Raw genomic sequence first — 14,803 nt, 5'->3', positions numbered from 1 at the left:
TCGAACTCCTGACCTCGTGATCCACCCACTTTGGCCTCCCAAAGTGCTGGGATTACAGGCGTGAGCCACCGCTCCAGACCATTATTTTTTCTTTTCTTTTCTTTTTTTTGAGACGGAGTTTCGCTCTTGTTGCCCAGGCTGGAGTGCAGTGGTGCCATCTTGGCTCACCGCAACCTCCGCCTCCCGGGTTCAAGCGATTCTCCTGCTTCAGCCTCCCGAGTAGCTGGGATTACAGGCATGTGGCACCACGCCCAGCTAATTTTGTATTTTTAGTAGAGACGGGGTTTCTCCATGTTGGCCAGGCTGGTCTCGAACTCCTGACCTCAGGTGATCTGCCTGCCTTGGCCTCCCAAAGTGCTGGGATTACAGGTGTGAGCCACTGCGCCCGGCCTGCCATTATTTTTTCTATAAAGCTGTAAGGCAGTGGGTGCAGTGGCTCACACCTGTAATCCCAACACTTTGGGAAGCCGAGGTGGGCAGATCCTTTGATCCCAGGAGTTCAAGACCAGTCTGGACAACATGGAGAATCCCTGTCTCTACTAAAAATACAAAAATTAGCAGGGCGTGGTGGTGCGCACCTGTAGTCCCAGCTACTAAAGAGGGTAAGGCAGGTGACAGAGGGAGACCCTGTCTCAAAAAAAATAATAAGAAGAATAAAATAAATAATGGTCATAATCTACAAAGTGTTCTGAGATCATTGGGTGACTGGGAATACAGGTATGCTCAGGAGAGAACAGCTAAAAGATACAGTCTGAGAAGCTTTTAATAACTATGACAATGGTGGATCCAAGTGGAATCATTAAGACGAAGAAAGGGAAAATTGAGAATGTCTAAAAGGTAATAATTAAGAAAAAAAAATTTTTTTTGAGATGGAGTTTCGCTCTTGTTGCCCAGGCTGGGGTGCAATGGCGGAATCTCAGCTCACCACAACCTCCACCTCCTGGGTTCAACTGACTCTCCTGCCTCAGCCTCCCAAGTAGCTGGGATTACAGGCATGCGCCAACACGCCTGGCTAATTTTGTATTTTTAGTTGAGATGGGGTTTCTCCACGTTGGTCAAGCTGGTCTCGGACTCCCAAACTCAGATGACCTGCCTGCCTCAGCCTCCCAAAGTGCTGGGATTACAGATGTGAGTCACCATGCCCAGCCAATATACATTGTCTTATTTTGTTTCATTTTCATGTCAACTCTGTTTTGAGATATATTATTGTTATTATTATTTTGAGATGAAGTCTCACTCTGTTGCCTAGGCTGGAGTGCATTGGCATGATCTGGGCCCACTGCAACCTCTGCCTCCTAGGTTCAAGGGATTCTCCTGCGTCATCCTCCCAAGTAGCTGAAATTACAGGCGCCCACCACCACACCCGGCTAATTTTTTTGTATTTGTAGTAGAGACGGGGTTTCACCATGTTGGCCAGACTGGTGTCAAACTCCTGACCTCAAGTGATCCACCCTCCTCAGCCTCCCAAAGTGCTGGGATTACAGGCATGAGACACCATGCCCGGCCTGTTTTGAGATATATTATTATCGACACTTTTCCAGATGAAGAAATTAAGTCAGAAACAAGTGACAAGACGTCACAGATTCCTCAGTCAGCACTGGGAACTGGCTGGCTGGCACTGGAACCGTCTCTCCTACGTTAAATCCTGTTCTTATTTCACTGTGTCTCTTGGATCGGTCCTCCAACGCTCAAGCTGTAAACCTGGATGTTGTCCTGCTTCTCACTCTCACTTCCAACCCTGCCACCTGTGTTTTCTCCCTACAGTAATATCCCAAGTTCGCCCATCCCACAGCATCTCCAGTGCCTCCAATGGAGATCAAGGTGGATCTCTAATCCACCTTCTTGCCACCTTATCCATCTTCAAGTCCACTTAGATGGTTAAAACAGGCTTCTAAATTTGTAATTAGGCCGGGTGTGGTGGCTCACCCCTGTAATCCCAGCACTTTGGGAGGCCGTGGTGGGTGGATCACCTGAAGTCAGGAGTTCGAGACCAGCCTGGCCAAGCTGGTGAAACTCTGTCTCTACTAAAAATACAAAAATTAGCTGGGTATGGTGGTGGGTGCCTGTAGTCCCAGCTACCCAGGAGGCTGAGGCAGGAGAATCACTTGAACCCAGGAAGCAGTGAGCTGAGATTGCGCCATTGCACTGCAGCCTGGGCCACAGAGCGAGACTCCATCTCAAAAAAAAAAAATCGTAATTAAATCATATTTGTTTACTGGCTTGTTGCTTGTTGTTCACCTTTCCTCATATGATCATTAAGCTCCAAGAGGGCAGGAACCCTGACCTTTTATTTATTTATTAGACAGGGTCTCACTCTGTTGCCCAGGCTGGAGTGCAGTGGTGCAATTTTGGCTCACTGCAGCCTTGACCTCCAGGGCTCAGGCAGTCCTCCTACCTTGGCCTCCTGAGAAGCTGCAACTACAGGTACACACCACCATACTTGGCTAATTTTTGTATTTTTAGTAGAGACAAGGTTTCACCATGTTGCCCAGGCTGGTCCCAAACTCTTGAGCTCAAGGGATCCACCCACCTCGGCCTCCCAAAGTGCTGAGATTACAGGCATGAGTCACTGCGCCCTGGCCCAACCCTGTCCTTTTTAATTCACTCGTGCATCCCTAGTGCCTGGTGGTGTGCCTGGCTCATAATGCACATTCAGTATGTGTTTGTTGAATGAATGAGTGAAAGAAAATGTACTAATTCAGCAATTCCATAGTCTATTAAAATATTGATGTTGAGGGTGTGGTAGCTCATGCCTATAATTCCAGCTACACAGGAAGCTGAGATGGGAGGATTGCAAGACCAGACTGAGCAACATAGTGAGACCCTGTTTCTAAAAATTAAAAAAAAAATGAATTAGTTGGGTGTGATGGTGCACTCTTGTAGTCCTAGCTACTCAGGAGGTTAAGGTGGGAGGATCATTTGAGCCCAGGAGTTCGAGGCTTCAGTGAGCTATGATTACACCACTGCACTCCAGCTTGGGCTACAGAGCAAGACATTGTCTTCAAAAATAAAAAATAAAATACTGATGTTTAGGCTCCAACCCCAGAGATTCTGATTTATCTGAGATGGGGCCAGATATCAATATTTTTTTAAATTTTAATATTGGCTGGTCGTGGTGCCTCACACCTGGAATCCCAGCACTTTGGGAGGCCAAGGCGGGTGGATTGCTTGAGCTCAGGAGTTCAAGACCAGACTGGGCAATATGGCAAAACCTCATTTCTACAAAAAATAAAAAATGATGAGCAAAGCATGATGGTGTGACCCTGTAGTCCCAGCTACTTAGAAGGCTAAAATGGGGGATCACCTGAGCCCAGGAGTTCCAGGCTGCAGTGAGCCATGATTGCAGCACTAAACCCCAGCACATGCAATAGAATGAGGCCCTGTCTCAAAAACAATTCTTGGAGTTTTTTTGTTTTGTTTTGTTTTTGAGACAGAGTTTTGCTCTTGTTGCCCAGGCTGGAGTGCAGTGATGGAATCTTGGCTCGCTGCAACCTCCACCTCCTTCGTTCAAGCGATTCTCCTGCCTCAGCCTCCCAAGTAGCTGGGATTACATCACCTGCCACCATGCCCGGCTAATTTTTTGTATTTTTAGTAGAGACACGGTTTCATCGTGTTGGCCAAGGTGGTCTTGAACTCTTAACCGCAGGTGATCCACCTGCTTTGGCCTCCCAAAGTGCTGGGATTACAGGCATGAGCCACTGCACATGGCCCTCAAAAACAAATTTTTTAAAATTTTAATATTTTGGGGATATTTTTGAGACAGAGCCTTGCTGTGTCACCCAGGCTGAGTGCAGTGACACGATCTCCACTCACTGCAAACGCCGCCTCCCGCGTTCAGGAGATTCTCCTGCCTCAGCCTCCTGAGTAGCTGGTGTGTCCGGAATTGGTGGGTTCTTGGTCTCACTGACTTCAAGAATGAAGCCGCGGACCCTCGCGGTGAGTGTTACAGTTCTAAAGGCAGCGTGTCCGGAGTTTCTTCCTTCTGGTGGGTTCGCAGTCTCGCTGGCTCAGGAGTGAAGCTGCAGACCTTCGTGGTGAGTGTTACAGCTCGTAAAAGCAGTGTGGACCCAAAGAGTGAGCAGTAACAAGATTGATTGATTGATTTATTGATTTTTGAGACGGAGTCTCGCTGTCACCCAGGCTGGAGTGCAGTGGCGTGATCTCGGCTCACTGCAAGCTCCGCCTCCCGGGTTCACGCCATTCTCCTGCCTCAGCCTCTCCAAGTAGCTGGGACTACAGGCGCCCGCCACCACGCCCGGCCAATTCTTTTGTATTTTTAGTAGAGACGGGGTTTCACCATGGTCTCGATCTGCTGACCTCGTGATCCGCCCGCCTCGGCCTCCCAAAGTGCTGGGATTACAAGCGTGAGCCACTGCGCCCGGCCTGTAACAAGATTTATTGCAAAGAGTGAAAGAACAAAGCCTCCACAGTGTGGAAAGGGACCTGAGCGGGTTGCCATTGCTGGCTCGAGCAGCCTGCTTTTATTCTCTTATCTGGCCCCACCCACATCCTGCTGATTGGTAGAGCTGAGTGGTCTGTTCTGACAGGGCGCTGATTGGTGCATTTACCATCCCTGAGCTAGACATAAAGGTTCTCCACGTCCCCATCAGATCAGTTAGATACAGAGTATCGACATAAAGGTTCTCCAAGGCCCCACCAGAGCAGCTAGATACAGAGCATGGGTGGTGGTGAATGTGTTAATTTGTGATAATCATTACACAACGTATACATAGATCATCACAATGTACACCTTGAATATATACAAACTTTGTCAGTGAAATATTTTTTGCATTAGTTTTTAAACTTGGTGTAGAGATGGAGTCTTGTTATGTTACCCAGGCTGGAGTGCAATGGTTGTTCACAGGCATGATCATAGCACACTGCAGCCTTGAACTCCTGGACTCAAGTGATCCTCCCACTTCAGCCTCCTGAGTAGCTGGGACTACAGGCATGTGCCACCATGCATGGCTACTGAAATTTTTATTTATTTATTTATGAGACAGGGTCTTGATCTGTCACCCAGGCAGTGCCATGATCACAGTTCACTGCAGCCTTAACCTCCCAGGCTTAAGCAATCCTCCCACCTCAGTCTCCTGAGTAGCTGGGACCACAGGTGCATGCCACCATACCCAGCTAATTTTTTTGAATTTTTGTAGAGACAAAGGCCTTGCTAGTTTGCCTAGCTTGGTCTGAAACTCTTGGCCTCAAGCAATCTGCCCACTTCAGCCTCCCAAATTGCTGGGATTACAGGCGTGAGCCACCGCTTCTGGCCTGAAATATTTTTAATTTTATAAAAATCAACATTGGAGAGACTTCCTAGTATTAAGTTGCTAAAGTTGCTAATGCTTCTTTCTTGTAGGCGTAGGAACACAGAGGAAATTTCCACCCTTTGGATGCATTACTTGCATTTTAGCTCATGGCCAAAATGGAACTGACTTCATCTCCTTAATGGGCAGAGTGTGTGCTAAGGAAAAAGAGATGTGAAAACTGAAACAGAAGGAAAAGATAAAGGCCAGGGTCCTCTGAACTGACCCTGGCATCGCTGCAGGGAGCTGTCAGGACCAGAGTCCATTTGCTTATCTGAAGTTTTTTTTGTTTTTTTTTTCTTTTTTGAGACAGAGTCTCGTTCTGTCGCCCAGGATGGAGTGTAATGGCATGATCTCAGCTCACTGCAACCTCTGACTCCCGGGTTCAAGCAATTCTTCTGCCTCAGCTTCTTGAGTAGCTGGGATTACAGGCACCTGCCACCATGCTGGGCTAATTATTTTATTTTATTTTTAGTAGAGACAAGGTTTCACCATGCTGGCCAGGCTGATCTTGAACTCCTGACCTCAGACAATCCACCCACCTGGGCTTCCCAAACTGCTGGAATTACAGGTGAGAGCCACCGCGCCTGGCCTCTTTTTTCCTTTATTTAATTTAATTAATTTATTTATTTTGAGGTACAGTCTCCCTCTATCGCCCAGGCTGGAGTGCAGTGGCGCGATCTTGGCTCACTGCTGCAACCTTCGCCTGCCAGGTTCAAGCGATTCTCCTGCCTCAGCCTCCTGAGTAGCTGGGATTACAGGCATGTACCTCCATGCCCGGCTAATTTTTTTTGTAATTTTAGTAGAGACAGGGTTTTATCATGTTGGCCGGCTGGTCACAAACTTCTGACTTCAGGTGATCCGCCCACCTTGGCCTCCCAAAGTGCTGGGATTACAGGCGTGAGCTACCATGCCTGGCCCCCTTTGAACCATTTTCATCTCCTCTGTCTCTCTCTCACCTTCCTTTCTTTCTTTCTTTCTTTCCTTCCTTTCCTCTCTCCCTCCCTCTTTCCTTTTTTTTTTTTTTGAGATGGAGTCTCGCTCTTGTTGCCCATGCTGGAGTGCAGTGGTGCGATCTCGGCTCACTGAAACCTCCGCCTCCCGGGTTCAAGAAATTCTCCTGCCTCAGCCTCCCCAGTAGCTGGGATTACAGCCATGTGCCACCACCTCTGGATAATTTTTGTATTTTTAGTAGAGATGGGGTTTCATCATGTCCGTCAGGCTGGTCTCCAACTCCTGACCTCAGGTGATCCACCTGCCTCGGCCTCCTAAAGTGCTGGGATTACGGGCGTGAGCCACCGTGCCCAGCCCCTTCTTTCTTTCAGTCTTGCTTTGTTACCCAGGCTATAGTGCAGTGGTGCGATCATGGCTCACTGTATCCCCAACCTCCCAGACTCAGGCGATTCTCCCACCTCAACCCCCCGAGTAGTTGGGACTACAGGCATGCAACACCACACCTGGCTCATTTTTGTACTTTTTGTAGAGACAAGGTCTTGCTATATTGCCCAGGCTAGTCTCAAAACTCCAAGGCTTAAGTGATCCACTCACCCCAGCCTCCCAAAGTGCTGGGCTTAAAGGCGTGATTGCCACACCTGGCCCATTTACTTTTCTTCATGGTTCCTTCTGTCCTCCTGCCATGCCTAAGCCGGCCAGTCATTTGGTTTTTACTGGAGTGTGCTCTTGCCAGGCATTAGGCTAGATGTGGTGAGCCAAGAAAAACAAGACATGGTCCCTGCGCTTCAGGAACTCATAGTCTAAAGGGGAGAGGGACAAGTGAGTAGATGATAGTTTCCTAGGGCTGCCATAACAAAATTCACAATTTTGAGCATTTTAAAATCTTTAAAATCAAGTTCAAGATCAAGATTTTGGCAGGTTTGGTTTCTTCTTCTTCTCCTTCTTCTCCTTTTTCTTCTCTTTCTTCTTCTTCCTCTTCCTCTCCTTCTCCTTCTCCTCCTCCTTCTTCTCCTCCTCCTTCTTCTCCTTCTCCTTCTCCTCCTTTTTCTTCTCCTTCTCCTTCTTCTTCTCCTTCTCCTTCTCCTCCTTCTTCTCCTTCTCCTTCTCCTCCTCCTCCTCCTCCTTCTTCTCCTTTTCCTTCTCCTTCTCCTCCTCCTCCTCCTCCTTCTTCCTTCTTCTTCCTTCTTCCTTCTTCCCCTCCTCCTTCTCCTTTTCTTCTTCTTCTTCTTTTTTTTTTTTTTTTTTTTTTTTTCAAGACAGTCTTGCTCTGTTGCCTAGGCTGGAAGGCAGTGGCACAATCTTGACTCACTGCAACTTCCGTCTCCCGGGTTCAAGTGATTCTCCTGCCTCAGCCTCCTGAGTAGCTGGGATTACAGACGCCCACCACCACGCCTGGCTAATTTTTCTATTTTTAGTAGAGATGGGGTTTCATCATGTTGGCCAGGCTGATCTTGAACTCCTGACCTCAAGCAATCTGCCCACCCTGGCCTCCCAAGGTACTGGGATTACAGGCGTGAGTCACCACACCTGGCCAGGTTTTTTTTTTCTGAGGCCTTATGGCTGTGGCTCCACTGCCCAGGTTCACACCATTCTCCTGCCTCAGCCTCCTGAGTAGCTGGGACTACAGGTGCCCACCACCGTGCCCAGCTAATTTTTTGTATTTTTTTTTAGAAGAGATGGGGTTTCACCATGTTAGCTAGGATGGTCTTGATCTCCTGACCTCGTGATTCGCCCGCCTCGGCCTCCCAAAGTGCTGGGATTACAGGCGTGAGCCACCGTGCCCGGCCTCAATAGACTTCTTTTAATTCAGTCACCTCTTTAAAGGTCCTAGCCTCAAATACAGTCACATTCTTAGGTACTGGGGGTGGGGCTTCAACATATGGATTTTGGGGACAAGGATACAATTCAGCCATAATACCAACATATACTGCTATGAAAAGAGCAAAGATGGAGTGTTACCAGAATACACTGGAGGAACCAGATCATCTGGGAAGGCTTCCTGTAGGAGGTGGCTCCTGAGTTAAGTGGTGAAGGACAGATAGGAGCCAGCTAAAGATGGGGAAGGCAAGGAGAGGAGGCATTTGAGCCCAAAGGAGTAGTCTGCACAAGGTAAAAGAGTTATGGAGCTATTCAAGAAACTGTAAATAGTTCAAAAGAGTGGGGACAAAGAATTCAAAAGGAGGTTAGGCTAAGAGTTGAGGCCATTTATAGAAGATATTTACAACTTTTTAAAAAAGGAGTTGAGGCTGGAGTTTTCATCAGGGGCCAGCCATGGAGGGACATATGGGGCATGCTGAGGAATTTGGGACCTTATCTGTGACCCCCACCCCCATTCTATTTGTGTTTTAGGAAGTCCACTCTGGTTCCAATATAGATGATGTCTTGGAGGGGACCAGGATGATTAGTTAGCAGGTTAAAGCAGCCACCCAGGAAGGATGGTGGCATGGGTCAGGTCAGGTGACAGAAATGGGGCCAGGAGGCCGGGCACATTGGCTCCTGTAATCCCAGCACTTTGGGAGCCTGAGGTGGGAAGACTGCTTGAGCCCAGGAATTCAAGACCAACCTGGGAAACCCCATCTCTACAAAAAATACAAAAATTAGCCACGTGTGGTGGTGCACACCTGTAGTCCCAGCTATTCTTGGGGGCTTAGGTGGGAGGATCACCTGAGCCCAGGGAAGGTTGAGGCTGCAGTGAGGCAAGATTGTGCCACTGCAATCCTGTCTGGGAAACAGAGTGAGACCATGAGAAAAGAAAGAAGAGAAGGAAGGAAGGAAGGAAGGAAGGAAGGAAGGAAGGAAGGAAGGAAGGAAGAAGGAGAGAAAGAGAGAGAGAGATGGAGGGAGGGAGGGAGGGAGGAAGGAAGGAGAAAGAAAAAAGAGGGAAGGGGCGGGGCGCGGTGGCTCACGCTTGTAATCCCAGCACTTTGGGAGGCCGAGGTGGGTGGATCACGAGGTCAGGAGATCGAGACCACGGTGAAACACTGTCTCTACTAAAAATACAAAAAATTAGCTGGGCGTGGTGGTGGGCGCCTGTAGTCCCAGCTACTCGGAGAGGCTGAGGCAGGAGAATGGCGTGAACCCGGGAGGCGGAGCTTGCAGTGAGCCGAGATCACGCCACTGCACTCCAGCCTGGGTGACAGAGCGAGACTCCGTCTCAAAAAAAAAAAAGAAAAAAGAGGGAAGGAAGAAGGGGGAAGGGAGGAAGGGAAGGAAGGAAGGAAAAGAAAGAAGGGAGGGAAGGAGGGAGGGATGGAAGGGAGGAAGGAAGGAAGGAAGGAAGGAAAAGAAAGAGAGAAAGAAAGAAAAATAGAGAAAGAAGAAAAAAGAAAAGAAAAAAAGAGGAAGAAAGAAGGCCGGGTGTGGTAGCTCATGCCTGTAATCCCAGAGCTTTGGGAGGCCGAGGCAGGTGGATCACCTGAGGTCAGGAGTTCGAGACCAGCCTGGCCAACATGGTGAAGCCCCGTGTCTACTAAAAATACACAAATTAGCTGGGCGTGATGGCGGGCGCCTGTAATCCCAGCTACTTGGAAGGCTGAGGCAGGAGAATCACTTGAACCCAGGAGGCAGAGGTTGCAGTGAGTCAAGATCGTGCCACTGTACTCCAGCCTGGGCAACTGGACTCTGTCTCAGAGAGAGAGAGAGAGAGAGAGAAAGAGAGAAAGAGGGAGAGAGAAATAAAGAGGGAGAGATAAAGAGAGAGAGAGGAAGGAAAGAAGGTAAAGAAAGGAATAGAGGAAGAGAGAGAGAAAGAGAGAGAAAGAAAATGAAGAAAGAAAGAACAGAAAGAGAGAAAAAAAGAAAGAAAAGGAAAGGAAAAAGGAAAGAAAGAAAAAAGAAAGAAGGAAGGAAGGAAGGAAGGAAGGAAGGAAGGAAAGAAAGAGGGAGGGAGGGAAGGAAGGAAGGAAGCAAGGAAAAGGTGGCCAGGATGTTGGAGAGGGGTCACAGCACTTGGTCTCATTGCTAAACTCAGCATCAGAGGGAACACTGGAAGCCTGAGAGGAGTACACAGACTTGGCTCACAACTTAAGTGAAGGAAATTCTAGATGAGAACTCCAAGATCAATTGGGCAAGGGAGCACAGAATTTCAAATGCCCAATTTTAGGCTGTCACTGGCTGTTACTGGGTATCTAGTGCTTTCCCACTAAAGAGAAACTTGGAAATATGGGCTCAGGATGACCCTGAGAGGGTCTTGAGCCAGGTCCTAAGGGAAAGAGGCTCACTGTCAGGCCAGGTTTGTATCCAAGGTTCGGTAAATTTCAGGGCAATGTCCAGATTTTACCTGCAGGTGGCAGCCTCGTAACTCACAGAAAACAAAGCCCGACGCCCTTTCCAACGACTAAAAACCCCCAAGGAAAACAGAGACTTTTTGGTGATTTTGTGCATTCTGAAGCTACTGATGGAGCCGGTTTGTAAAGAGCAAGTTTCGCTACAGTGACAACAGGTTTTCATACCAGGGTGTGACTTTTACTTTACAACTTGCCTCTTATTCCAATTTCTTTCCATTATTTAACACTAGCCATGCACCTATTCAAAACACCGCTGCCTCTAATGTGTTTTTTTCTCGGTGTGGAATGATCTGGGGCAACGTTGTCTCAAATTTCTGAGACTGTGTCTGTGAGAAAAAAAAATTTATCAAAAAGACAATATAACAAATGTTGACTTAAAAAAAGTCACCCACGAGCCTACCATTTTAACACATATTATTTTTACTTTTAAATGTTCCCTTCCAAATCTGGTTCCCATGCATATACTTTTACATGGACATACTCAATGTCTGTTTTTATCAATGGTGTATTTTAAAAGGAAATACGTAACTTTTTTTTTTCCTGTTCTCTTAGGCATCTACTCTTTTCTGAGATCTCACCCACTTCCTTAGCTTTAAATATCACCACGGCACAGAAAAGCAGCCACATTTCAGTCTCTGGTCAGCCTTTATTATTCATTCATCCATCCATCCATCCATTTATTCACTGCATGCACTGTGCTGGGTACTGGGAATACAAATGTGAAAAGGTGACCCTGTCTGTTTGGGAGCTTGTAGACCACTGAGGGGGGAGGGCTCGGGGAGAATGAGTGAATGATTCGTGATGCAATGAGATTGGAGGTATGGTGGGAACTTTTTTTTTTTTTTGAGACAGGGTCTTGCTCTGTCGCCCAGGCTGAATGCAGTGACACGATCATGCCTCACTGTAGCCTCCACCTCCCGGGCTCATGATCCTCCTACCTCAGCCTCCTGAGTAGCTCCCAGCTACAGGTGTTTGCCACCCTGCCCAGCTAATTTTTGCATTTTTAGTAGAGGTGGGGTTTTATCATGTTGCCCAGGTTAGTCTTGAACTCCTGGGCTCAACTGATCCACCCACCTCCACCTCTTAAAGTGAGATGTGAGCCACCGTGCCCGACCTACCATGGAAATTTTGAAGAAGAAAGCTGACTTGGGGACCTAGAGGAAGGGTAGAAGGCCAACTGAACAGAGGAAATTGCATGTGTAAAGATATGGACACTCAAAGGATCATGACACCTTCCGGAAACCACAAGTGGGTTAGTATTGGTGGAGTATGTGTTGCTGGAGACTGAGAAGGTGGCACTGGCTGGAAGGGCCAGATCTTTAAGAGCTTTGTAAGGGACTTGAGACAGTAGATGATAAATGTCTTAGTTCCATTTGGTTTTCTACTCTGCAGCCAGAGTGACAAAATATTTGGAAGATAAAAATTTGACCATGGCCCACTCCTACTTCAGTATTCCATAGAGTCAAGTCTCAAGTCTTTAGCAATAATGAAAAATGGGTGCAGTGGCTCATGCCTGTAACCCCAGCACTTTAGGATGCTGAGGTGGGAGGATCAAGAGTTCAAGACCAGGCTAGCAACAAAGTGAGACTCCTCTTCTCTACAAAAAATAAAAAAATTAGTCTGGGCGCAGTGGCTCATGCCTGTAATCCCAGCACTTTGGGAGGCCGAGGTGTGTGGATCACCTGAGGTCAGGAGTTCGAGACCAGCCTGGCCAACATGGTGACACCCCATCTCTACTAAAAATACGAAAATTACCTGGGCGTGGTGGCGTGCACCTGTAGTCCCAGCTATTGGGGAGGCTGAGGCAGAAGAATTGCTTCAACCTGGGAGGCAGAGGTTGCAGTGAGCCAAGATGGTGCCACTTCATTCCAGCCTGGGTGACAAAGCAAGACTCTGTCTCAAAAAAAAAAAAAAAGAAAAATTAGTCAGGCATGGTGGTGGCGCATTCCTATGATCCCAGCTATGTAGCAGGAGGATTGTTTGAGTTCAGGAGGTTGAGGCTGCAGTGAGTTGTGATCACACCACTGCACTTCAGCCTGGGCAATACAGCAAGACCCTATCTCAAAAAAAAAGAGAGAGAGAAAAGCAAAAGCCCTTCACGAGCCCATATGCCACACATCCTTCCTCGTCCCAGCTATTGGCTTCCTTACATCCTCGCTTACTGTCTGGCCTTCACACTTGCTGTATCCTTTCTTCCTTTCAGGCTAACCAGGGTCTCAGCTTAAAGCCCACTTCCTCTGCCTTCTCTCATAGTGGATGAGGTCAGGTCCCCTGCTGTATGCTTCCAAAGCCACCAGCACTATCCTGGTCAAATTCTCAGAGACATGTCTTCCCCTTCAGGCTGCAGACTCTGTGAAGGGTTGCCCTCCTCTCTAAAGAGTAGATGCTCTAGGCTGGGCGTGGTGGCTCACGCTTGTAATCTTAGCACTTTGGGAGGCCAAGGCGGGCAGATTACCTGAGCCCAGGAGTTTGAGACCAACCTAACCAACATGGTGATACCCGTCTCTACTAAAAACACAAAAATTTAGCCAAGCGTCGTGGTGCGTGCCTGTTGTCCCAGGTACTGGGGGACTGAGGCAGGAGGATCTCTTGCCCAGGAGGTTGAGGCTGCAGTGAGCCCTGTTTGTGCCACTGCGCTCCAGCCTGGGCAACAGAGTGAGACCCTGTCTCAATACATACATACATACATACATACATACATACATACATACATACATAACACAAAAAATTAGCTGGGCGTGGCGGCACATACCTGTAGTTCTGGCCACTTGGGAGACTCAGATGGGAGAATTACCTGAGCCTGGGAAGTCAAGGCTGCAGTGAGCTGAGGTTGCGCCACTGCACTCCAGCCTGGGTGACAAGAGTGAGATCCTGTCTCAAAAACAAAAACAAACAAACAAAGAGAATAGATGCTTAGTTAACGTTGGCGAAGAGAATGAATGAATACGTCAAGCTTTTCTTTTCTTTCTTTTTTTTTTTTTTGAGATGGAGTCTGGTTCTGTCACTCAGGTTGGAGTGCAGTGGCATGATCTTGGCTTACTGCAACCTCTGCCTCCTGGGTTCAAGCAATTCTCCTGCCTCAGCGTCCCGAGTAGCTGGGATGACAGGCATGTGCCACCACGCCCAGCTAATTTTTGTATTTTTAGTAGAGATGAGGTTTCACCATGTTGGCTAGGCTGGTCTCAAACTCCTGACTTCAAGTGATCCACCTGCCTCAGCCTCGCAAAGTGCTGGGATTACAGAAGAGAACGCTGCACCCAGCTTGTCAAACTTTTCAACAGCATACTGAATATTTCCACCTGCATGTCTCCCGGAATGCTGAATTCTGCATTTCTAAAAATGAGTCATCATCATGTCGGGGCTCAGAGAATGATACCCCAAAGTATGCTCCTCTGGCATTCTGAGCACTTTTGAATGAAAGGAAATTGGAAGGACTTACAAGCTGCCTCAGAACCAAGGACTTTTTAAAGTCTTGTTTCACCACCCCACATGCATGCAGGGGCTGTCTGAAAGTTCCCTTAACTGACTGAGAAACCAAAAGAAATTCAATTGTGTACTTGGTTTGGCAGCACATATACTAAAATTGGAATGATACAGAGATTAGCATAGCCGCATGAGCAAGAAGACATGCAAATTTGTGAAGGGATCCATTAAAAAAAGAAAGAAAGAAAAAGAGCGGGGTGCGGTGGCTCACACTTGTAATCCCAGCACTTTGGGAGGCCAAGGCGGGTGGATCACCTGAGGTCGGGAGTTTGAGACCAGCCTGACCAACAGGGAGAAGCCCCATCTCTGCTAAAAATACAAAATTAGCCAGGCGTGGTGGCACATGCCTGTAATCCCAGCTACTCGGGAGGCTGAGGCAGGAGCATCACTTGAACCTGGGAGGCGGAAGTTTTGGTGAGCTGAGATCATGCCATTGCACTCCAGCCTGGACAACAAGAGCGAAACTCCATCTCAAAAAAAAAAAAAAAAAAAAGAAAGAAAAAAAATAGATGCAATTGTCTTAAAATTTCCTCCCTAGGACTCTCATCAAATAACCAGGAAATATTAACTACCAGAGAAGAAAAAAGACCAAAAGTTGTCACCACATCCAAACAGACTTTTCGTTTATTCGCCTGAGGACAGCTGAGATTATCTAGGAGACTTTATCTGCATAGTAAGACAACCTTTATTTACAGTGAAGTCCTGCACCTCACCTTCCTGAAATTTGTCACAACCTCCAGCTCCCAGAGCTCAGAGGAACTTTGTCCCAGGCAT

The 14,803-nt window shown here is 47.7% G+C and overlaps 1 non-coding gene across 1 annotated transcript; it reads left to right on the top strand.

The window, feature by feature from the left end:
- The first annotated feature begins 14,099 nt into the window (after positions 1–14,099).
- LOC115838435 lies at positions 14,100–14,203 on the top strand. Its single transcript, XR_004033462.1, has one exon. It is a non-coding gene; the product is annotated as a U6 spliceosomal RNA (small nuclear RNA).
- The last annotated feature ends 600 nt before the right edge of the window (positions 14,204–14,803 follow it).

Source organism: Nomascus leucogenys, chromosome 14 (genome assembly GCF_006542625.1).
Source record: "Nomascus leucogenys isolate Asia chromosome 14, Asia_NLE_v1, whole genome shotgun sequence".
Taxonomy (NCBI): domain Eukaryota; kingdom Metazoa; phylum Chordata; class Mammalia; order Primates; family Hylobatidae; genus Nomascus; species Nomascus leucogenys.
The sequence above is the reverse complement of the archived record's forward strand: the minus strand, read 5'-3'. Positions and strand labels throughout refer to the sequence as shown.